The 21,409-nt window shown below is 39.0% G+C and overlaps 1 long non-coding RNA gene across 1 annotated transcript; it reads left to right on the top strand.

Annotated features, from left to right (window-relative positions):
- The first annotated feature begins 3,140 nt into the window (after window positions 1–3,140).
- LOC144316874 (uncharacterized) lies at window positions 3,141–20,769 on the top strand. The gene is made up of 3 exons (XR_013382709.1): window positions 3,141–3,321; window positions 15,109–15,230; window positions 20,605–20,769. It is a non-coding gene; the product is annotated as an uncharacterized LOC144316874 (long non-coding RNA).
- Window positions 20,770–21,409: the final 640 nt, after the last annotated feature.

Below are 21,409 nucleotides of genomic sequence, written 5' to 3'. Positions count from 1 at the left end.
CCTTTTGCTTGAACACGTAAGAGGCCATAGTAGGGTTGTTATTTGACCTAATTTCAGTATTGTTCTGCCTCAGAGGATAGTGAAGCCTGAGGGTATGGAGAGAGATGAAGGAAAGGCTGCTCAGTGGAGTAGTTCTAACACACAGAACACTTGTGATTAACTTTACTATCTTGTGTGGGTGTAGTTCACAGCTCCCCGAAACAATTATAATAGTAACATGAAAGATCATTGATCACAGATGACTATACCAAATATAATAATAATGAAAAAGTTTGGAATATTGTAAGAATTAGCAAAATGTGACACACAGACATGAGATTAACAAATGCTGTTGGAAAAATGGCGCCAATGGACTTGCTCAAACCTGGAGTTGCCACAAACCTTTCATTTGTTAAAAAAAAAAAAAAAAAGTAATATCAGCAAAGTGCAATAAAATGAGATGCCTGTATAAACACTGATATTATAAAGAAAGTTATTGTACTCATAAAGTGTAATATGTTCTGACTTTCCTTTTAACTACTTGTGGGGGAGTGTGGGGTGTGGAGGCTCCAATTTCTTTTTTGCCATGAAACATCCCCTGCAGAATTGTATCTGAATATGAACTTCTATATTACTTTTTATCCAAGTTATTTAAAAATGGTTAAACATTCAGAGACCAAGAGCTGCAATTACCTGTATAACTCAGGACACACTGCTCTGGTTTGCATTATGCAGAGAATTCGGGCAAAAGCACACATAATTTGACTTTTTTCCCCCGCTTCCAAATATAATGACACCAGTCTCTTCTTTCTTTTTAATGGAACATGTCACTGAAGGTCACTAGCCAATATAAATTTGTTAAACCCAGTGCCATGTGTGAGCAGCCCTCTTAAAACTGAATTCTTTAAGGAGAGGAACCTTGCCTTTTATGTATTTTTGAGCCCATGGTAAAGCTGGACACAGCGGCTCTATAAATATAATAACAAAGGTATTATTATAATGCTCCTATTCAACAAGAAAATACTCTTTTAGGAACATATTTTCTTACCATAAACTTCCTTAAAATGGGTATATATGAAATATATACATCATTAGGATACATTTATTATTATCAAGCAGTATGTCAAATAAGCATTGTTAAAAGCATTCAGGGATCCCTGGGTGGTGCAGCGGTTTGGCCTGCCTTTGGCCCAGGGCACGATCCTGGAGACCCGGGATCGAGTCCCACGTCTGGCTCCCGGTTCATGGAGCCTGCTTCTCCCTCTGCCTGTGTCTCTGCCTCTCTCTCTCTCCATGTCTATCATAAATAAATAAATCTTTAAAATAAAATAAAATAAAATAAAATAAAATAAAATAAAAGCATTCATATCTAGGAAAGTTGAAAGAGGGGAACACAGATTTGGTTCAGGGGTGGTGCAGTGGAGGAGGTTCTAAGAACTTCTTTTGCATAAAAGAAGGACTCCCAGGAAGAGACATGCCCACAAAACTGGATAGGCAGGGTGGGGTCCTAACAGAGGAAGTGACAAAGGATAGGCTAGGCTCTTTCGTCCTTAACAAGTCTTGAGACAGAGTTATTTCTTAGTTGGAGGAGGCTGGATAGGATTCCTAGGAGGGCACCATGTCCTTTTCTATGTCTAGGCAGATTCCAGAGTGTAAGCTCTAAGCCATCACATTTGTCACCCATGAATTGTCAGGTCCCTTAATGGGAGGCCTTCAAGTAAGTCTCCTCTGATTTCAGAGATATCTGCACCTCAGTTTCCCAAGAACTCCATCTCTTTGCTGATATGTAAAAAAATACCTTTAAAATGTGTGTGAGTTACAAGAAAAACAAAAACAATATAAAATAAAATGTGTGTGAGTTACAGAGAGATTCCACAATGGGGCTTAAATTAGCTGAGATAACACTGTGATATGAATTGATTTTAGTAAAAATATAATTGGGTCTGTCAATCTGTAAATGCCAGGTTACCAGGTCCTTCATGGTGTGGATATCCAGGAGGGCCTCGGGTCTAGTAATTTCTATAAAGGAGGAATGTGCATGAGGCCAGAAACATGAGACTGAGGGGAAAAAAAAAAAGAAAAAGAGAGACAGTTTTGAATATCTGATGATTTTGCCCTGGAGAGCTCTTGTTTCTCTTCAGTTGAGCAGGACAGACAGCTGATGTACATTATGGGATTTTTATCAGGCTACTGGAAATGGCAGCATCTTTACTTCACATGATTTATGAAGAGTATTTTGGTTTATTTGACACTTACTTTATTTAAGACAGCATCTCTCTTAGAAGGGTCATTAATCAACTCCTGAGGTCCCTGAGTATGAAATCTGACCATGTCCTGCTTACCATCCCCAGTGCACCACCAACAAGGGGCTGTATCCACGTCTGAGAGGGCTGCCAGCCCCCATGTTCCCAGCCAGGCAGCAGCTTTTTGGTCTTACCATTATGCATGCAAGTTTTGCCAGCGTCCAATGAAAGATATATATTTGCACTTGGCCCTTTCTCTCTCTCTCTCTCTCTTTTTTAAGATTTTATTTATTTATTTATGAGAGACACACAGAGTGAGAGAGAGAGAGAGAGAGAGAGAGAGAGGCAGAGACCCAGGCAGAGGGAGAAGCAGGCTCCATGCAGGGAGCCTGACGTGGGACTCGATCCCAGGTCTCCAGGATTATGCTCTGGGCCGAAGGCAGGCGCTAAAGCATTGAGCCACCAGGGCTGCCCTGGCCCTTTCTCTTTGATGAGTTTTTCCATATTTGGAAGGAGACATATTTCTAGATAGACAAACATGGCATTGAAGATGCACAGCTAAAGCCAAGTGTTTCAAATGGCAGCTGAAAGGCCAGGAATTAAGTGCATGAATAAAGGAGCACATTTATAGTGGTAATTTCAGATGGAGAAAAACAGGTAATTGTATAATCATTACTGTTTGACTGAAGAGCAATGAAATGCCTTCTTTACTTGCTGTTAAAATGTTATTTGCTTTTAAGCGTATTCTCCAAGTAGGATATGAAGAAACAATAAGTTTTTATTTTCACTTATACTGTACACTCTTCGAATAAATTCCTTTTCTGGCCTGAAGCTGACAAAAGGCATCCATAGCATAATAATGACATCATAATAGCAGGGCCAAGGGTAATGGTCATCCTAAGGCCCAGGGAACTTTCCTAGGTAGTGCATCATGAGTCCTCCTAAGCTTCCTGTGAGGGAGGTAAAGAGAAGCCAGCATCATAGTGATTATATTGGTGGGGAAATGGCCATCTGAAGGTCAAGTTATCCAGGGACTAAGGGGCTTCCCAAGGACACAGTGGATACTCTAGAAGTCCATGTAATGCTACAAAGTCCAAAGGTGGGCCTCTAATTCCATGCAGCACGGGAAACACTCCCATCTAGCTTTCTACACAGAATCCCTTCAAGAAACATTTTCTTTCCTCCTATCTGTTGTAAAAGCTGCCAGGCATGGCAATTAACATCAACTCTGGAGCCAGGCCGCCTGGGTGCGAAGGTCTCTTCTGCTCCTTGCTAGTAGTGAGACCTCACACAAGTGGCCTATCCTTTCTTAAACTCCATTTCCTCATCTGAAAGGGGATTATAATCAAAGCAACTGACTCCAGGGATTATTGAAAGGATTCAGTGTTGATCTGTATAAGGCATTTAGAACAGTGCTGGGCCCATGCCAAGCCTCATGTAAGTGTTTGCTAAGTGAATCAAATCACTCATCGCTTTCTGCTTTCCTTCACATTTTATTTTTCAGCAAAAGCAAACTGTTTGTATTTTTATAAGCTTACCACACCGTCAGTTTACTTGCATGCCTTCGTTTCCAAGGTTTCCATTTCTGGAAGTCTTCTCTCTCTTAGACAAGACCTCTTCCTTCCATGGCCACCATAGTTGACTGGTCCTCGTGTGCAACACGATGCCTATTAGAACATCCCTTGTATTGTGTCCCAGTTCCAGCTAGAATGAAGCCAGGTGGCCTCTGACACACATTGGTCCTTGACTTCCATTATACTGCTCTCCTAGTTTCCTCCTTTCTTTCTGGTCAGTTAATCTTAGCTGCCTTTTTGGATGCCTATTCTCCACTCCCTACCTTTAGGGCTCTGTTCTACGTTCCTTTCTCTTTTCACTAGATGTACTTCCGCTCCCAGATGCTCTCTTTCACTTCCCAGACTGCAAAGCCATTTTCCTGACCATTTCTAAACCTATTTCCAGATTTTTCTTTGGAGTTTCTGACCTATATAATCAAATGGCTACCACAGTCTCTTTCCTCACAAGCTCCAAAGGCACCAAAATCTCAGCATGTTCAGAATTGCACTCCATTTTTCTCCCATTTCAAATCCTCTCCTTAAAATTGTCACTTACTCTGGTAATTCTCTGAAGTGAGCCGTGCTCAAAAATTACCCCTCATTCCTTTCAATTCTCTCACTTTCTATCCAACCCCTGGTCCCCTCAGCCAATCTCAGCAAAGTCTTAGGAAAGCTACTACATAAGTTGACAAAATCATGTAATAGGGGCCCTTCTCACTTCTAAGGAGTGTTTTCTTTTTAGCACAAATGAACTTCAATATTGGGATTTTGGGTTGACTGCAGTAAGGCCCAGACTGGATGGTTCATTCCAGGATTCCTTTGTTTGTAATTAATTATAAGTCTGAAATCAGAATTTCATCCTTTTATTTTGTTTCTTTTCTTGCAAAAGCTCCTTCCTACATCTATGGTCATGGAAGGGGCTCTGTTCTATTCCATTCATTTCCAGACCAGATAGAGCTTGACCCTCAAATTTCCCCATCTCCCTTCAGCTCCTGAATGTGAGCCTGAAGTCTCTCAAACACCTCTACTGAAGAAAGGGGACCCTGGGTGGTTGTGAACTCAGAGATGGAAAGTTTAGTGAGTGGTTACCTACAGCTCACTGACCCCTAAAATGCTTGTTGACTAAACACAAGTATTGATAACATTACATACTCACTGGAATAGTACATATCTTTATAGAGAGAACCACCAAATCATGTCCTCTCAAGTAAATTAACATTTCCATCTTTACTAGATCTATCAGTAATAATTAAAATTTGTTTTCATGCTTGCTCTTAAAATATAGGATAAATGTAGGGAAATAAGGCTAACAGGGTCAATGTGTCAAGTACTGAGAAGGCAAAGGGGGGATAGAGGTGGAGAAAAAAATAAGTTTGGAGCTTTCTAGTGAGTGGAATAAAGGTGTAAACACATTATGAGAATGAGATTAATGGTATTCATATGAGAAAAGCACAACTTTTTTTTTTTTTTTGGTTTCTGAAACCTGGGATAAAATTCTTTTCCTAAAGGGTACTTGATGGGCTGTAGTGAACTATGTCTAGAGCAAATGTTTCAATAAATCCAATGGTGAGTTTTCTAGGGCTACTTCTTAAGAACGGTCTTCAGTATAAGAGATGGCTCAGTGTCAAAGCAAAACTAAAGAAGAGCATAGTTTTGAGGGGCATGCATGTTTTGGTACAAATGCATGACTATACCATGGTGTAGTATAAAGGTTAAGAACATGGAAACAACTGCCTGAGTTTGGAATCCAACTTTGCTATTTCCTTGCTATGTGTCACTGAATAAATTACTTTCTCTCTCTGGCTCAGCAGAGTCATCTGTAAAGTGGGAATAATAATATTATCCACCCTCATAGATTTACTCTGAGGTTTAAATTAGTTGATATGTATGAAGGGCTTAGAATGGTACCCTGTTACAAAGTTTAAGCTATTATTAATCGAAGGTTAAAAGTGTAGACTTTTCAGAAGAAAGATAACCTGCAATTTAAGTGACATACAAAATAAATAGCATTTTTGATCATAGGAAGTGAGAGTTTGAGATTAGACTTTCTGATAAGAACCTCACCTGTGGACATTCTGTATGGATGCATTAAAGGAAGAGCCATATGCTCTGATAATCAACCAAGTGGAAGGCTGGGTTGACATCAGTAATGGAAGACCATCCCTTGACTATGAGCCCCGCAGGGCTATCAATGGAGGAATCCAAATATTTCTCAGGAAAGAATTATGAATCCATAAGATCTTCAAGGTCCCTAGTTCTGTGCGATAGACAGTGCTTGGCTTAAATTTTCAAAGTGAATATGAATATTTATACATCTGTCTATATATCTTAATGGGGAACCAGCAAATATTTTAAGTGCTTGCAAATTCCTAATGAGTCCTGCAAGATGAACTAGATTGAAATATACCTTCAGGTATCTGAATTTTGATTTGCTATGTAGGACAGTAAGACATAAGTCAATCAAGAATTGACACATCATAGGCTTAGCATCCAAATAGCGTAAGTCCATTCTTTTGTAGGTCATCAGTACCACTTAGTAATTGAGGCCAATCTTCATATATGAGGGGAAAATGCCCTGTCTCCAGAAATAATGACACCTCCTCTTTTCTCCATTTCAAGCAACAAAAATTTATCTGATGATTATATCATTTTCCTGAACTGTTTACCATTTATTTTGATTACCATGCATTATAAAGCAAATAATGACTTATTCCTAAAATGTCAAATGACTAAGTTGTTATGATTCATTTGATTATCATAGTAAATAATTAGAATGTTGTCTTTAAAAATTCTTTGCAGAATAGTATAGTCATCTGTCCACAACTTAAAACATTCATGTGTACATTATGTGTATCCATGCCACCAAATTCCACATAAAACTATTACACTGAACACTATTAAATATGCAAACCTCCTGGATAGCCAGTCAAGAAAAAAGAAAAATTGGTATGGTGCTTGATTTCCGGACATTGTACAGATCTAAATCTAGCAACTTAATTTAGTATGTGTGACTTAGTTTGCTAAAGTGCATATGAACAGTTCAACTTGACCAGTATTACCTTCAGTTCAATTTTAAAAGTTCTTTCTTCTAAAATATCTTCCATCAATTCCTTCTAAGGCTGCATCTTTTTCATAAAGCATTTGGGGCTGAACTGAAATGAAGTGGCAGCTTTTCACTCCATCACTCCCCTCTGCAGCCCAAATTTCTGTATTCATTGGCTCACTTCTTTCTTACTCACTGTGATTTTGTTATCTTTGTCTTTTAGTCATGGGTATAATTTGTACTCCAATGTAAAATTGATGTCCATTTTGAGAAGATAAATTTTAAATAAAAATCTGCATGCTTCTCGTTCTTTTGAACAACTCAAATCATTGGATATGCACCGTGTTATTTAACTAAGACTTTAAATATTTCACTCTACCTATGTCTAAAACTAAAGAAGTTGTTGTGTTCGTGTGGTGGAGTACATTCAGTTGAAAAGGATATCATCTAGCTGTTTATTTGGTATGTTTACAGTCGATATTTCATTTTGAGTAAGTGGCTTTTGTGTGATAGAGATACAGAGGCAGAAATCTCATCTTTTTAAGGAGTCTCTTGTCAGTAAATTAAAGCCATTTTCCTTTATGTTAGTCCCATATAATGCATACAACCTTACTGCGGAGGCTATTCTTAGGTTAAATACATGAATTAAACTATGAAATCAACTGTGAAGTATATCAGTCTTATGCCCTTCACTTGTGGCATTAAATTGTATTTAGAGATGTGTTCTTATAGTGAATCTATATTAGGAAAGAAATTAATATGTTGGATTTTTTTTTTAAAGGAGAATATGCTGTGGGGCACTTCTTATTGTTTAGATGTCCGCATGAACTCAAGTGGAGTAATACCAGCTGGCACACCCTGTGCTTTCTGCCACCTTTCATTTACATCACCATTGAGGCTGTCTTAATATTCTCTTCCTCAGGTACCAAACCACATCAAGGGAGGCCCCAAACACTGTGAAAACATTTTGAGAGAAGTTAATCAGACCCAATACACTCACATATTCTAGCTTGATTGTTATTGCTTTAAGTAAATTGACTTATATTCCATTTGCATTTAACCATACCTTAGATTTCTTTCATCCATTCATTTATTCAACAAATATATAGATTGCTGATTAGGTGCCACTTTTAGGTATAAGGATATAGTGACAGGTAAAGAAGGGTTCTCACTCTTATTGATATTACGTTCCAGTGGGGGAGATAGGCAATAAGTAGGTTTTTACAAAGCATATAATGTTAGGTGATGATAAATCCTATAAAGTAAAACAAAGTTAATGAAGCAGATAAGAAGGGTAGAAAGTGCCAGTGGCATGTGGTTCAGAGGAAAGACTCATCACTTTATTATCTGGGTGACAAAGTGATACTTAAGCAGAGAGGTGAGGGGCATTGAGATACATAAATATGCAGGGGAAGGAAATTTCAGGCAGCGAAAAAGTATGTGCAAAGGCCCTGAGGTAAGAGTATACTTGGCACATTGGAGGAACAGCCAGGAGTTCTTTTTTTTTTAAAGACTTATTTAAAAAATTATTTATTTATTGTTTAATTTAAAGATTTTATGTATTTATTTATGAAAGACACAGAGAGAGAGGCAGAGACATAGGCAGAGGGAGAAGCAGGCTCCCTGCAGGGAGCCCGATGTGGGACTCAACCCCAGGACCCCGGGATCACAACCCGAGCCAAAGGCAGATGCTCAACCACTGAGCCACCCAGGTGTCCCTAAAAATTTATTAGTAGACAGAGAGAGCACAGGAGCAGGAGGAAGGGCAGAGGGAGAGCATCTCCAGCAGACTACAAGGTAGTGCAAAGCCCCAATGTAAGGCTCGATTTCACAACCCTGAGATTATGACCTGAGCCGAAACCAAGAGGCAGATGCTTAACCTACTGAGCCACCCAGGCACTCCAACAGCTACGAGTTTTGATGGAGCTAGTAAGGAGTGGGAGTCATAGGAGAAAAGGTCAGAGATAAAATGGACCGTGGAGAGCATACTGAGTGGTTGAGATATATTGTGAGTGCGAGGTGAGGCCCTGGGTCATTTGAAGGAGAGGAGTGACTCTAATTTACATTTAACAGCATCAGTTAGGGGATACTGGGGAGGACCCTTCATGGGGAAAAAGAGAGGACAAGGTAGGAGGTTACTGCAGTGATCAGGTGAGAGATGACGCCTTGGGCCAGGATAATGGTGGTGATGGTGGTGACAATAATGAGATTGCAGGTGAGTATTTATATAAACGGAAGGAAGGGAAAGCAAATGAAGGTGATGAAAGAGAGTTGTCAAGGGTTATTTCATGCTCCAAGTTTGCTATTAAGTTAGGGAAGGCTGGTTTGTGAGGGAACAATCAGAGACTACCTGCTGAGGTTGTTGGGAGGATAAATGAGCTGATACATGCTCGGGTAATTAGGGCAGAATTGATACAGGGTGCTCACTAAACTCAACACAACTGTGCCTGTGATTTCTTCATTTCCGCAGGCACTTTGTTTAAATGAAATCTCCTGAAATCCCCAATCCTGCTCTAAAACTGATCTTTTGCCCTTGGTTTGATGTAGCATTCTGTGCTTTTCTTAATATTATTTGGAATTTTAAAATCTGCCACCCTATAACAGCTCGAACTTGAGGTGATTTAGACATCTGTTCCTGGGAACTAGGAATGTTGTAAGGGACATTGACATAAAGCAAAAGCACTGTCATTATCCAGACGTAAACTATAATTAGAATCATAATTGTTTTATATTCTGTAAGAGGCCTCCCAGTGTAGAAATGGATTTGACCACAGCTCTTTTGTGAACTTTTTGTTTTGGATCTCATAGGTAACCACAGAGAAAATCATAAACCAAACTATACAGAAATATATAGAAATATTTCAACAGGATCTTTAAGATCATTATACAATCTTACTGGACAATGTAAACTGTAACTAGTCTGTGTATGGATTTTAAATTGCCCATATCATGTTTCCCGCATTTTGCCCCATGCAGTGGATTTAGGAAGAAGTATTAGGTGGCTACTCAGCAACACCTGGGTGCATGCTGCCTATGTATTCTTCTCCTAGTGGATGACTTTCAAAATAAAATCTGAGAGAGAGAGGAAGGGATGGAGGGAGGGAGGGAGAGAGGGGAGTGGAGGAAGGAAGGGAGGGAGAGAGAGAGAGAGAGAGAGAGAGAGAGAGAGAGAGAAGAAAGGTAGAGACAGACACAATTTAACAAATGACTTTTTTTCACCTCCAAAGGGAGTTACCCAGTCACTTGGCTGAATATTTTTCAAACTTAATACCATAAAGCATTAGCCTTTTCTAGGTCACTGTATTGCATCTGAGCCTAAAATTAAAACCATAAATACTTAAAGTCTTAACTCCTACCCTCTTTGAAAGCCTGGTAAAAACAGGCTTTCCTTTGCCACTTTACTGTGCTTATTTATGTGCGAAATAGCATTTTGAAAAATATGGCTTAAAAGCAGAGTCACACAGAGAATAAAGGAAGAGAAAAACCAATTTACATGTTTCCATTTTCTTTTCCTTCTAGTTATTCCCTCCTGCTTAGTATCAGGATTCATATAATTTTCTATCCAATTTCAAGAGGGAGGAACTGGCCATCCCAAGCTAATAGCCAAATCAATACTAAAATCTAGAAGGCGGTCGTAAGTCTAACATTTCCCAGAGCACCTGTTCCATTGTTGCTCAACAACAGATAACTAAGAAATACTGATTCTCTGACACTGCATCTGACTCACAGACCTTTCACGATCTGGTCTGCCTAGTGAGAAATAATATCAGTTGTTTTTGAATAAACTTTTCCTGACTTCCAGTGTGCCTGTCAGTTGGCAACCTAATGTCACTCTTCCCTTTCTAACTTCTCCTGTGTAAGGTGGGAGCCATATCCTTGGGAACTACATTTTCTAGAATCATGTAAAGTTTCAAGACACCTGGAAGGTGGAAGAATTGCAGAAATCATTCTTATGTTCTTCTAGCAAAAGCCAAAGCCACCTGTGCTCTGGCAAATAGAGAGATGTGCTGTGTGGAAGCAGCCGTGGCAACTCCTGACTTCCTGAAAGCTTCCTATGTGCTCTATCTCTTCTGAAGCTCCTGATTCCTTTGATTAAATCTTTTCTGGCTTGAAATGCCAATTTTTCCTGCTCCTGTCTAATATATACAGATTGGGGAGGAGGAGAAGGACTGGGAGACAGAGTTCACTACAAGGATACATGCTGCCTAGGTTAGTCTACTGGGAGACATAGCCATAAAGTAGCAAAACAGATGCCACATAGAAACATACTACATACTCCAGACCTGGGAGCTGACCTGAGTGGGAAAGAAGTCAAACATATTACTAGCTGCTTGACTTCGAATAAATTACTTGGCCTCAGTTTACTCATCTGTGAAATGTAGTTAATGACAGTACCTACCTCATAGGATTTTTATGTGGATTAGTGAGTTAATATTTGTAAAATTTGTAGGAAAAGGAATGACACACGGTTAGTACTGTTTGATTTTTTAGAAAAAGATTTTATTTATTTATTCATGAGAGAGAAAGAGAGATGCAGAGACACAGGCAGAGAAACAGGCTCCCTAAGGGGAGCCTGATGTGGGACTCAATCCCAGGACCATGGGATGATGCCCTGAGCCAAAGTCAGACGCTCAACCACTGAGCCACCCAGGTGTCCCATACTATATGATTTTTTGTTGAAGAAAAGGTTAATGTAAAAAATACATACATCCAAGGGTGCCTGGGTGGCTCAATTGGTTAAGCATCTGACTCTTGATTTCAGCTCAGGTCACGATCTCAGGGTTGTGAGATCAGGCTCTGCCTCGGGCTCCAGGCTGGGCAAGGGGCCTGCCTAAGAGTCTCTCTCTCCCTCTCCCTCTTAGGGGCCTAAGAGTGCCCCTCCCCCACCACTTTGTGTGCTCTCTCAAATAAATAATAAAAATAAAAAATACATACATTGAGATTTCCTGAAAAGTCATCTCCTTGGGAGGTTCGGCTCTAATCCCAATGCTCAAAACGTTTCTGGAATGTGGACATTTCAAACTTGTAGTGACACACTATCCAGCAGCCACATCAGAACACTATAATTTCTGATCATGGTCCTTCTGCCTGGTGCTGGAGGCTCCCAAGTCCCTATATTTCTCCCTAACCATCTATCCCAGCTTTGGATGAAAAATTGTATTATGCAACTTGGCCATTCGCCTTGTTCATGTGCTTTAGCTCTGAATGATTTAGGACTGTTTATACAAAATCAAACACACTCTCAAAAGATGAAGCATTGCTACCCTCAAAAATGTTCAAAACAGCAGAGCATCCAAAGGGATTCCAACTGAGCAGCTGCAAATGTGTCCTGGACAATGGCTCTGTGACTGGCATAAGCTTAGAGCTTCTCAGAATAACTCTTGAAAAGGATAGAGCTCTTGGATTGATATATTTAAAGAAAAATAATTTTTCTACCCACGAATACGTGGCAGTTGCCCTTCATAAATTCTCGGGTATTGCAGTGAGAATGCAGAATAAGAACATACCAACACAATTAAAAACATAACCAAACACCTTCAAGGACAGAAAATGTAAGCTGCAAGGTCAAAATGATCTTTCTCTGTTCACCTTGTCACAGCTGGCAAAGGTGCCAGGGCTGCCCTAGCTATTAGGCACAGGTTTACATTTGAACGCTCCAGTTGGGAAAAATCTGGTTTCAAAAAGCAAGCAGGGCTCTTTATTTTCCAGCAAACCAGTGTTTGCCCTGCAATGCTTTCCTCTGCATACATTACTCAGTTTTGCAAAGTGAGACATACTTTTTGTTACTGGCGGATGCCACCCAGGGGAGAAAGAGGAAAAAAATAATCTCTGCCTTCTTTTTTTTCTCTCAGGTGTAAAAGTTTTCCCTCTAGTTCCTTAGTATCTCAGTAATCAGTTGAGAAATTCAGCAAGAAGATGTCAGATAACCTGAAATATATTTTTCCAGGGATTTATTTTAACAATGAATGAAAGCCTTCTGTGGCAAACCTGCTTCTGTGACAGCAGTTTGGAACTTGCTTATGAATTAATCTTTTTTATGCAGTTTCACAAGAGACTGATTTCACCTAATTTTTCCATTTCCATCCAGTTGAATGTAGATATCAGTAATTTATCAAGATGAATCTTTAGGACATACTTAATTTCCTAATTCTATCCATTTGGGGCAAAATCTTAGATTAAGGATTGCAAAGACCTCATATATTTTAATATTCAAAAATACTTAGAAATGCAAATCTGGGATTTACATAGACAAATACATACAATGCTCTGCATGCTTAATGTAAGGCTTATATAGTCCTATAGATGTTTTTAAAAGATTTTATTTATTTATTCACGAGAGACACAATAAAGAGAGGCAGAGACATAGGCAGAGGGAGAAGCTGGCTCTATGCAGGGAGCTCAATGTGGGACTCCATCCAGGCATTCAGGGATCCCGCCCTGAACTGAAGGCAGATGCCCAACCGCTGAGCCACCAGTCGTCCCACCTATAGATTTTTTTTTTTAATTCTTTGATGATAGTCCACGAATGTCTTTTTTTTGTGACTTTCTATAATTTTCCTGAGCATACCCTCATTCACTTCTTCATTCAACCAACCCTGGGTGAATGCCTATTGTGGTTTTGCATTTTGTGCCAGGCCCTGGGGAATATGCAGTTCTTAATCTGGAGGAAATCACAATCCAGAAGTGACAAGTGGGTGGGGCTATAAAGTGTCCAAATTATCAAATAACTCTCAATTATAATGTATATATGTAAGTCAGTTTCTCAAGCTCATCTCTCATCCCCAAATGACAGTTCATCAGGGGTCTGAATACTATAGACTTTAGGCCAAATCCAGGTTACTGCTGGGTTTTGTACAATTAAATTTCACTGGGACATAGCCAGTAGATCTAGGATTACTTTCAGTTACAAAGACAGAGCTAAATACTTGCCAAAGAGAAGCTTGCAAAACCTGAAATACTTACGACCTGGCCCTTTAGAGATGAAGTTTGCCTTCTCTTGGTTTAGATTATTAGAGCTGCAGATACGGTGTTTGAACACAGTTCCCTCTGGCTACAAAGCCCCTTCCACCTTATTTAATCAAACTTTTAGAATCATAAGAATCTTAAAGATTTCTCTAATAAGTTTCTACTTTTTTTAAAAAAGTAGTACATATTTTTATACCTTTTTCTAAAAAAGTTTTGTAAAAAAAGTTTTTGATGTCAGACTATAAATTCTCCAAATTAGTCTTCAGAAACACTTTCTACTTTTGCACATATCAGTTCAGAAAGGGAATGGCAGAGCTGGGGAGCAATAGATACAATGAGAGAGTACGACTGGATTGTCTCAGAAGAGCTTTCCAGCACCAACATCCCATAGCTCTATGCTTCTATAATAATAACTGCATGGGCTAAAATTAAATATAGCACTGCAGCTGGAGCAAACACACAGCACAATGGTTTATGGAAATCAGTTAAGGACAGATAAATCCAACTGTAACTGCACCAGATCCAAATCTTCCACATCTTATTTTGCAAAACTAAGGCTAACCCTTGATCAATCATGTATTATTCAAAGAACATTCAGAAAACATCAATGAAAAGAACTTGGCAGCATTCTCAATTCATCTCTGACACGCATTAGATCCTAGCAGGTGACAATGATATGAAAAAGTGCCCTTGAATAAAAGACAAAAAAAAATTAGCAAAAATCAGCCTGATGGCAATAATTATTTCTTCAAATTACTGAGTCTTAATGATCCATGAAGACACAGAGCTAAAGCTGTAATGTGGGCCTTTTGACCTGAGAATGAATGGGCTGAACAGATCTATATTTAGAAGCCTTCTGGAAGACTTACATTTGACCAACAAGTCAGTTGCAAGAGGAAAAGAGAAGTAAAGGGGACCAGCCCTCTCATTCTCCTTTAGGCTTCTGTAATTTCAGTTATGCTTGCTAATAAAACTCAGGAACATCTCTCTTACCCATCATCTGCTCAACAAGCATGTATTGAAGACCTCCTGTTTGCCAAACACTGAGCTAGGTGCAGAAAATGTAGTGGACAGTAAGGCAAACTTGCCCCTTGCTTCATGGTGCCTATGGTTTCGAAGGCCAAGAGACGCAGGGAGCCCTTAAAATATAATACAATGTGCTAGTGGGTGTAGCGGAATGTGGACTCCTACATGAATGTGCCCGGCTGATTTGACTTGGCTGAAGCTGGGGTGTGAGGGTCCTCCCTGGCGGGTCACCCCAGGCCTGAAGAGAAGTGGGAATCGGTGAGCTCTTCTCTGCTCCTTCCCCTCCCTCTCTTTACAGCTTGTCTTCCACCCATCCTTGTTTATATCTGCTCAAAATCAGAAGCAGGAAATTGACCTCATGGCCATTTCAGAAGGTGGATGAATGCAGGGTCGTGTATCCAGCAGGAATCATCGGTACAGGTAAATGCTAAACAGATAATAAAAAAATGACAAAACTAAAGGTGACAAGATCCATTTACTTCTGCAAGGCAGTGATATAAAATGGGCAAAAGACAAAGCAGAATGTGTCTTCCATGGAAACTGAGCCACAATGTTTTGCTATAATTGTTAAGTACAAGACTGATTAGCCGGAGTATGCTAAACATTTTAAACATCGTCAAGTAAAATGAATGCTCTAAGAGTTCACCTTGTTAATTCTGAGAATCCATCCCTCTCAAGACAGGATAGGGTTTAGTCATCCAATTTGAGAAGTATAATCTTACTTTGGAAATGTTACTGGCACGTATAACATATTTGTTCTTTTGAGAGAAAAAAAAAATGAAACTAACCCTTGTGTACACCCTACCCAAGCGTAAGAAATACATTACAAAGGCCTTTTCCTGATTTTTTTTATTCTATCTCTACTTTTAATGAATCTTTTAGAGATGTTAATGTCTATAATAAGCAAAAAAGTGTGAAACTTATTAGTATCTTCACATTTCCACCAAACAATTTAAGGACATTTCATTTATTTATTTATTTATTTATTTATTTATTTATTTATTTATTTATTTTCATCCTATTTTATTTATTTATTTTTTAATAAATTTATTTTTTATTGGTGTTCAGTTTGCCAACATACAGAATAACACCCAGTGCTCATCCCATCAAGTGCCCCCCTCAGTGCCCGTCACCCAGTCACCCCCACCCCGCGCCCTCCTGCCCTTCCACCACCCCTAGTTCGTTTCCCAGAGTTAGGAGTCTTTATGTTCTGTCTCCCTTTCTGATATTTCCCACACACTTCTTCTCCCTTCCCTTATATTCCCTTTCACTATTATTTATATTCCCCAAATGAATGAGAACATACAATGTTTGTTAAGGACATTTTATATTGGTAACACGACTCCTCCCATATATAATTTTGTCTAGTAATTTAGCTCTATCTTGATATCTTTATGTACCTTTCCCCTCTCCTGTCTTCTTCCCAAAGAAAGTAATAATTTTCTTTAAAATATTACTAGCATGTATAACATTTACTATTAGATATTGTTACCATTTTATATAAAACTGACCAAAAAGTTTATATTTTCTTTTTTCACATTACTTTGTGTATCTTGCATCTTCTTTTCAGGATCATTTACTTTCTTCTTGAATTGCAAAATTAGCTGTTCCTTTTTTTTTTTTTTTCTTTTTAGAGTTTATTTATTTATTCATGAGAGCCACCGAGAGAGAAGCAGAGACATAGGCAGAGGGAGAAGCAGACTCCTCACAGGGAACCTGATGCAGGACTCGATCCTGGAACTCCGGGATCACAACCTGAGCCAAAGACATATGCTCAATTGCTGAGGCACCCAGATGTCCCAAATTTAGCTGTTTCTTTAGTGTTAATTCACCTTTTAACTAAACTCAGTTGTTTTGTTTGCTTTTGTTTTCATTTATTTGTTTTGGGCTTGAGAAGACAGTATTTTACACTCATTCATAAAAGATACTTTTTGCTGGACAAAGAATTCCATATGAACAGTGATTTTTTTCTTAGTGAATTAAAGATAATTGTGTTTCACTTGTCATACTTTTTGAATTGTCAGTTGAAATTTTGTTCCATTGTGTGTTCTTTTTCTCTCTGATTGCTTTTTTGCTTTTAAAATCTTCTCTTTGAAAAAAAAATAAAATATTCTCTTTGAAAAAAAACTAGAATATTCTTTGTCTTTAATATAATTTTAAAAAAAGATTTTATTTATTTATTTGAGGGAGAGAGAGAGAGAATGAGCAGGGGGAGGGGCAGAAGGAGAGGGAGAGGAGGCTCCCTGTTCAGCAGGGAGCCTGATATGGGGCTCAGTGTGGTGCTTGATTCCAGGACCCTGAGATCATGACCTGAGCCAGAGGCAGATGCTTAACTGACTGAGCCACCCAGGCGCCTTGTCTTTAACGTTCTATAATTTCTTTTTTTTAAAAATATTTATTTATTCATGAGAGACACACAGAGAGAGAGAGAGAGAGGCAGAGACACAGGCAGAGGGAGAAGCAGGCTCCATGCAGGGAGCCCGACGTGGGACTCGATCCTGGGTCTCCAGGATCACGCCCTGAGCCGAAGCAGGCACCAAACCGCTGAGCCACCCAGGGATCCCCAGTTCTATAATTTCAATATAATGTGTTTGGTTTTGGATATCTTTTTATTTATACTGCTTACATTCTTTAAGTTCTTTCTATTTATAACTTCCAGAATATTCTTATTTCTTTGGATATGACTTTTCTGCTATTCTTTCTATTCTTTTATGAAGGAACCAAGATTAAATGTCAGTTAAATCTTCTCATTCTATTATGTGTGTTCCTTAACCTCTCCTTCATAATTTTTTTTCTCTTTGTCTAAGTGGTATTCTATAGTTTCTTCAAATCTGTTTTTCAGCTTACCTTCTTTCTAAGTCTTGCCCATGGACTTTTAAATTTGATTTTTATATGTATTTTTAATTTCTAGAAGCTTTATTTGGTTCTTTTGCAAATCTTGTGCAAATCTGCCTTATGAGTTTTTAAAAATCTGGAGTATGGAGGCACCTGTGTACCTCAGTTGGTTAAGCCTCAGTTGGTTAAGCCTCTTGATTTCAGCTGAGGTCATGATTTTGGGGTCATGGGATCTGTGCTCAGCACAGAGTCTGCTTGACTCTCTCCCTCTGCCACTCTCCCGGCTTACACTTTCTCTCTCCCTCTGTATCTATCTCTAAAATAAATCAATCAATAAAATCTTTTTTAAATATCTCAAAACTCTCATTCTTGAACTCTATTTTATTTGTACACATGGAACATACTTATTTTATATATTGCACTGGGGAATTCAAAGATCTATAATCCCTAAGGTCTGATTCTGCAGTTCGTTCTTTCTGTTATCTCTGGGCTCATCACTGTTTGTGAGCATGTGCTCTATGTGAAACTTTATTTTCTGTAATTATTTGAAGATGGCTCTTAAAGCGTATTTTTCGAAAGAGTATCCATGTTTGCTTCTAAGTATAGAATTCCAGATAGGAATTCTCAATTTTCTTTTTTCATTTGACCCTGCGCCATAAGCAAAAGAGACATGCACTCCCTACCTGTTTCCCTCTATGAAATCAGGTTTTCTCAGTTCACCCTTTGAGGGTCCTGCATATGTGTGAGATCCTAGTTCTGCCTCCTACTCCATTCAGGTGCCAGGCTTTCCCTCCCGGCTGGTCAAGCATGACCCACTGAAACCCAAGCCTTAGACTATGGGGTCACCAACTCCCCTCAGGGCAAATGCTAGCTTCAAGTCACAGTTACATTTCTGGATTTGTGCTTTCTTTTAATTGTTAGCCTCTGATTCTTTTCATTACTTTACTGCCAGGTCAACTTCACCATAAAAAAAGTTTTCTTTAATATTTTTAGGTATTGGTGCTAGGTAAATTTTTTCTGAATATCTAAGCTGTCGAATTTCCAGGAAAGAAAAAGAAAAATAATTTGGAAACGAGCAAAAGGCTGATTCTTCAGATCTGATGCCTAGATTTCCTAGAGCTCTGATGGAGAAATTTGTTTTGGGGGCCTTTAAGAGTGACTGGACATACTCAGAAGGCAGATCACACGTCTGTCCATCACTAGAGCAAGGAATGTGAGGAATAATTATTGAAGCAGTGCCTACAAGTTTAACTTTTTTGCTTTCTGACTTTATAAAAACAGAAGACAATACTCATTGGAGAAAATGAATCTTGGGTTGGAAGACAGGTGGGGGCGGTAAACAAAGGGTACCCATATTGGAAGGGGACTAAGGCTGGACAAGGCAAAGAAGGGAAAAGAAAAGTCACAGATGTCAACTTTCAGTTGCTCAGCAGGATGCACCTGGGCTTGCTAAGAGCAGCTCCTCTCTAGAAATGATCATGCATGTGTCTTCAGGAGCCTGATTCTCGGGGTTGTCTGCCTTGTGTCTCTGAAATACAACTTTGGATCAGAGACCTTCTGCCTCAGGAATGTGCTGTAGTTCACTATTTTATTCATCCATAAATATTTTAAACATAATATATTTTTGAGTGACTACTCTCTGCTAGGCTGTGCTGGGCCTGGGGATAGAGTGTGGAACACCAGACATGTTCCCACTGTCTCTGGTATTAGGAATTTTAAAATCTATTTGGGAGATAGAAGATTGGAGCAAATACTTGAAAACATGTTCTATTACAATTTGGACAAGTACTATAAAGAAAGCTAACTCCACACCCAAGAGTGCAGATACCAGACCCTTGCTAGCCATTTGCAGTGACTATAAATAACAGTCTCCTCTACTTAAGTAGGCTGGGGAAATGGTCCATTAGCTGTGATTTCCCCACATTCTCATATTTTTGAAAACAGAAAAAGAAAGAGAAAAAGATCAGTGTAGATGAGTTTTGAAATGGCTGTGTACAGAGTTCTGAGATTTATCAGGGAGTAAAATGGAAGTTTTAGGGCAGTGTCTTATTCTGTTCAGGCTGCTGTCATAAAGTACCATTAGCATCAGAAAGTTATTTCTTAGAGTTCTGGAGGTTGGAGGTTGGAGGTCAGGGTGCCTGCGTAAGTGGGTTCTGGTGAGAACCCTCCTTTGGGTTGCAGGAGCTGACTTCTCCTTGTGTCCTCACATGGCAGAGAGCAACCAGCCATCTTGTGACTCTTACAAGGATGCTTATCCCTTTCCTGAGGGCTCTGTCCTCATGATCTCCTCTATGCCTGATTACCTCCCAAACACCCCATCTCCAAATACCATCATATTGGATGGAAGGGTTTCAACATATTAATTGAAGGGGATATACACAATCAGTCACAGTTCTCCAGTTTGGAACACTGGAAAGAAAATAGAACAAATAAAATTCCTAACTTTTTCTGTATAATTTCTTTTTGACACTATAGTGAGAAACTTCAGGAGACATTTAAATTGTTCTTCAGCACTTTTTAGATGCCAGAGAGTGGTTCTATTGACTGTGAAGCTGTGCTGTCCAGATTTATGTGTTCTAAATTATTATTAATGCAATTATCTGTTCACTTGTCTGTTTCCTCTGTAAGGCCCTGATCTCGCCTTAATTTTTTTGGTAGCTTGGATATTTAACTGGGCCTTGCACATGGCATATGTTAAGACAAGGCTGTTTTCATGGGTATGTGGCTGGTGTGATCACACTGGGCCCAATGCTGAGAAAAGTCACACTTAGTTTAATGTTGTCCTGCTGTCATCTTAAAATTCTTAATTTCTGATTAAGGGAGCCCAGATTTTTATTTGCTACTGAGTTCTGCAAATTATGTAGACAGCACTACACTCGGTAATTATTTGTTGAGTAACTGAGGATAGCCCATATCCCAAACAAGAAAGGTAGATATGGATTTTTTTTCTCTCTTTCAGTTCTAAAATGAACCTTCCATCTTTCTAAGAAGATCCTTTACATCCTAGAAGAATTGTTAACCAGGTATCAATCTTCTATAAAGAAAAGGAGAATTGAAGAGAATTAAGGAGAAAAAGGTGGACAATGATCTGCACAAAATAAACACTGATTAATTTGTGTGTGAATATATTATAATCATCTTTAAAAAGTTGTCTGAGCCAGAAAAAAAAAAAGAAAAAAGCAGGATAGAGATGTTATAAAACAACCGAGATAATATACCAGTGATTAAAGTTACCAAAAAATTCTAGGTGAGAAGATATACTGCATGCCCAAGAAAACTGTTTAGGGACAAAGCAACATTTATTCACCGATTATGCTATAATGGAAGATTTTTAAATCTTGTTTGTCAAGTATGGAACATCAGGGAGGCAGGGATGTGAATGTGTTTGAACAAAAATTGGGGGCACCTGGGTGGCTCAGTGGTTGAGCATCTGTTTTGGCTCAGGTCAGGATCCTGGGATTCTGGGATCCAGTCCTGCATCAGGTTCCCTGCAGGAAGCCTACTTCTCCCTCTGCCTATGTATCTGCTTCTCTGTGTCTCTCATGAATAAATAGAATCTTAAAAAAAAAAAGAACAAAAATTGAACAGAAATACATCTTCTAGAATAGGGGACAATGAAATGGGTAGTATTAGTGATAATTTGAATTTATTGACAAAATACTGATATTCCATGTCTACTGGAATGTAAGCTTTGGTGATGGAGTTCCCCTAAGAAGGAATAAGTTGTCTTCTGGGCTGTGTTCCTGCAGCATTTACTTTTCTAT

The sequence above is a fragment of the Canis aureus genome, chromosome 7 (genome assembly GCF_053574225.1).
Source record: "Canis aureus isolate CA01 chromosome 7, VMU_Caureus_v.1.0, whole genome shotgun sequence".
Taxonomy (NCBI): domain Eukaryota; kingdom Metazoa; phylum Chordata; class Mammalia; order Carnivora; family Canidae; genus Canis; species Canis aureus.
This window is presented reverse-complemented; position numbering and strand designations above follow the sequence as displayed.